Source organism: Triticum urartu, chromosome 4 (assembly GCF_003073215.2).
Source record: "Triticum urartu cultivar G1812 chromosome 4, Tu2.1, whole genome shotgun sequence".
In the NCBI taxonomy this organism is placed as follows: domain Eukaryota; kingdom Viridiplantae; phylum Streptophyta; class Magnoliopsida; order Poales; family Poaceae; genus Triticum; species Triticum urartu.
Window position 1 is genome coordinate 512297440 of NC_053025.1, and position 4650 is coordinate 512302089.

Here is a 4650-nt window from a genome sequence, read left to right on the forward strand (position 1 = left end):
GGGCCCTTGGTACGGTTCAGACTTAACCGTTTGGCAATAATGCCGCCCATACTAAAAGAGTTATCACCGTATAAACCGTGGTGCAAAATAATAATATCAGGGATACTCAGGTTTCCACAGTTTATGCGACCAATTAAGCAACGACTAGCAAATAATGCAAAATAACGTAAAACAGGAAAGTGAATGCTAGTGATTCGTGCATCGGAAACCTTCCTTGTTTCCCCTACAGTGATAGTGTCAATAAATCCCTCCACATCATCACGATGTGGTTCTTCTGTATTGCCCTCAAAAGGGACTAAACAAATCCGACAGAAATCATAAAATGACATCTCCTTATGCTCATCATATAAATGAAACTCCACCGTAGGTGGTGAGTTCCTAGAATGAAAATGAAAGATTTGCACAAAGGTATTTGTGAGCAAGAGATACTGATCACATTGGTCGTGGAGGAAAGCGGTAAGGCCCGCAGTCTGAGCCAACTCATGAAAATCTTCATAAATCCCGGCTGCTCTTAAGAAATCCTCGGAAGGCCATTCACACGCCCGAACCTCCGCGGTGCGAGGCATATACTTAGGCTTCGGTGCCTTTTCCTTCGAGCTTTGGCTCGATGAGCCACTCAAAAGTCTCCTCATCATTTTCTGAAAAATTCTGAAATTTTTAGTAACTTCAAAATAAAAGTAAATCAAACTCAATAATATTGATAACAACTGCTCCTACAAGTGTCTAGGGCCTATATCATGCATCAAAACTACTTTTGACCATATAAATTTGACATGCAAGCTCAAGAACAGGGTCACCTAAGCAGCAAAAATTTGCAATGAATAAAGCACTAGAACAAAAACTAATTAGACCAATGGATGAGTCACATACCAAGGAACAATCTCCCCAAGCAGTTTTGTGAGAGGTGCTTTGAGCAAGGAGATCGAAAATGGCAGCAAAACGAGCTTGGACTCGGGTTTGAGCTGGTTATTCATGTTTAGGGGAGGAATAAGGAGTGTATGGGTGAAAGGATAAGTGGAAGAGGGCCACCATGGGCCCACGAGGCAGGGGGCGCGCCCTAGAGGGGTGGGCGCGCCCTCCACCCTCGTGGGCAGGTGGTTGGCCCCCTGGTGTGTTCTCAGTTCCATAAATCCTCAATTATTCTAGAAAAAATCATATTTAATTTTCAGGGCATTTGGAGAACTTTTATTTTCGAGGTATTTTTATATTGCACGGATAATCAGATAAAAGACAGACAAATATTTATTTTTATTTTATTTAATATAAATAACAGAAATTAAAAGTGGGGTATAGAAGGTTGTGCCTTCTAATTTCATCCATCTCATGATCATCAAAAGGAATCCACTAACAAGGTTGATCAAGTCTTGTTAACGAACTCATTCCGAATAACATGGAATAGGAGAAATTTCGAATAACACTATGTTACCTCAACAGGGATATGCACATCCCCAATAATAAGAATATCATATTTCTTCTTGACAGTAGGAAGAGGAAATTCAAAACGTCCAAATATAATCGATGGCATTTTTCCAATAGAGTTGATACTATGAACTTGAGGTTGTTTCCTCGGAAAGTGTACCGTATGCTCATTACCATTAACATGAAAAGTGACATTGCCTTTAGTGCAATCAATAACAGCCCCTGTAGTATTCAAAAAGGTTCTTCCAAAAATAATAGACATACTATAGTCCTTGGGAATATCAAGAATAACAAAGTCCGTTAAAATAGTAACATTTGCAACTACAACAGGCACATCCTCACAAATACCGACAGGTATAGCAGTTGATTTATCAGCCATTTGCAAAGATATTTCAGTAGGTGTCAACTTATTCAAATCAAGTCTACGATATAAAGAGAGAGGCATAACACTAACACCGGCTCCAAGATCACATAAAACAGATTTAACATAGTTTCTGTTAATGGAGCATGGTATAGTGGGTACTCCTGGATCTTCAAGTTTCTTTGGTATTCCACCCTTAAAAGTATAATTAGCAAGCATGGTGGAAATTTCAGCTTTCGGTATCTTTCTTTTATTTGTAATAATATCTTTCATGTACTTAGCATAAGGATTGGTTTTGAGCATATCAGTTAATCACATACGTAAAAAGATAGGTCTAATCATTTCAGCAAAGCGCTCAAAATCCTCATCATCCTTTTTCTTGGATGGTTTTGGAGGAAAGGGCATGGGTTTCTGAACCCAAGGTTCTCTTTCTTTACCATGTTTCCTAGCAACAAAATCTTTCTTATCATAACATTGATTCTTTGATCGTGGGTTATCAAGATCAAAAACAGGTTCAATTTCTATAACATTATCATTACTAGGTGGAGCATCATCATGAACATTATTATTAGCATTATCACTAGTTTCAGGTTCATTACCAGGTTGTGTTTCAGCATCAGAAATAGAAATATCATTCGGATTCTCAGGTGTTTCAACAATAGGATCACTAGGAGCATGCAAAGTCCTATCATTTTTCTTTTTCTTCCTTTTAGAAGGACTAGGTGCATCTATATTATTTCTCTGAGAATCTTGCTCAATTCTCTTAGGATGGCCTTCTGGATACAAAGGTTCCTGAGTCATTCTACCAGTTCTAGTAGCCACTCTAACATCATTATCATTATCTTTACTATTCAATTCATTGAGCAAATCATTTTGAGCTTTAAGTACTTGTTCTACTTGAGTGGTAACCATAGAAGCATGTTTACTAATAAGTTTAAGTTCACCTTTGACATTAGCCATATAATCACCCAAGTGTCCAAGCATATTTGAATTGTATTTCAATTGTCTACCAAAATAAGCATTAAAATCTTCTTGCTTAACCATAAATTTATCAAACTCATCTAAGCATGGGCTAGCAATTTTAGTAAATGGGATTACAACTTTATCATATCTATAGAGAGATTTTACCTTTACTACCTGTGTCAGGTTATCAAGACCATGAGTTTCTTCAATAGGTAAAGGATTTGGATTATATGTTTCTTCAACAGGCGGTAAAATTAAGACCGTGTATTTCTTCAATAGGAGGTAAATTCTTGACATCTTCAGCTTTAATACCCTTTTCTTTCATAGATTTCTTTGACTCTTGCATATCTTCAGGACTGAGAAATAGAATACCCCTCTTCTTTGGAGTTGGTTTAGAAATAGGCTCAGGAATTGGCTCCGGAGGTGTCCAATTATTTTCATTTGTCAACATATTATTCAACAGAATTTCAGCTTCATCCAGTGTTCTTTCCCTGAAAACAGAACCAGCACAACTATCCAGGTAATCTCTGGAGGCATCGGTTAGTCCATTATAGAAGATATCAAGTATTTCATTTTTCTTAAGAGGATGATCAGGCAAAGCATTAAGTAATTGGAGAAGCCCCCCCAAGCTTGTGGGAGACTCTCTTCTTCAATTTGCACAAAATTATATATATCCCTTAAAGCAGCTTGTTTCTTATGAGCAGGGAAATATTTAGCAGAGAAGTAATAAATCATATCCTGGGGACTACGCACACTACCAGGATCAAAGAATTAAACCATATATTAGCATCACCCTTTAATGAGAATGTAAATATTTTAAGGATGTAAAAGTAATGAGTTCTCTCATCTTTAGTGAATAGGGTGGCTATATCATTCAATTTAGTAAGATGTGCCACAACAGTTTCAGATTCATAACCATGAAAAGGATCATATTCAACTAAAGTAATTATATCAGGATCAACAGAGAATTCGTAATCCTTATCAGTAACAAAGATAGGTGAAGTAGCAAAAGCAGGGTCAGGTTTCATTCTAGCATTTAGAGATTGCTTATTCCATTTAGCTAATAACCTTTTGAGTTCATTTCTATTTTTGCAAGCTAAAATAGCTAAAGAAGCTTCTTGATCAAAAACATAACCCTTAGGAATAACAAGTGATTCTTCATCATCACTTTCATCAGTTATCAGATTCAATATTTTCAATCTCTCTAGCCCTAGCAAGTTGTTCATCAAGAAATTCACCAAGTGGCACAGTAGTATCAAGCATAGAAGTAGTTTCATCATAAGTATCATGCATAGCAGAAGTGGCATCATCAATAACATGCGACATATCAGAACGAATAGCAGAAGCAGGTTTAGGTGTCGCAAGCTTACTCAAAACAGAAGGTGAATCAAGTGCAGAGCTAGATGGCAGTTCCTTACCTCCCCTCGTAGTTGAGGGATAGATCTTGGTTTTTGGATCTCTCAAGTTCTTCATAATGATAAGCAGATATATATCCCAAGTGACTCAAAGAATAGAGCTATGCTCCCCGGCAACGGCGCCAGAAAATAGTCTTGATAACCCACAAGTATAGGGGATCGCAACAGTTTTCAAGGGTAGAGTATTCAACCCAAATTTATTGATTCGACACAAGGGAAGCTAAAGAATACTCTCAAGTATTAGCAACTGAGTTGTCAATTCAACCATACCTAGAAACTTAATATCTGCAGCAAAGTGTTTAGTAGCAAAGTAATATGATAGTAGCGATAACGGTAGCAAAAGGTAACAGTAGTAAAAGTAATGTTTTTGGTATTTTATAGTGATGATAGCAATAGCAACGGAAAAGTAAAAAAGGGAAGAACAATATATGGAAAGCTCGTAGGCAATGGATCGGTGATGGAGAATTATGCCGGATGTGGTTCATCATGTAA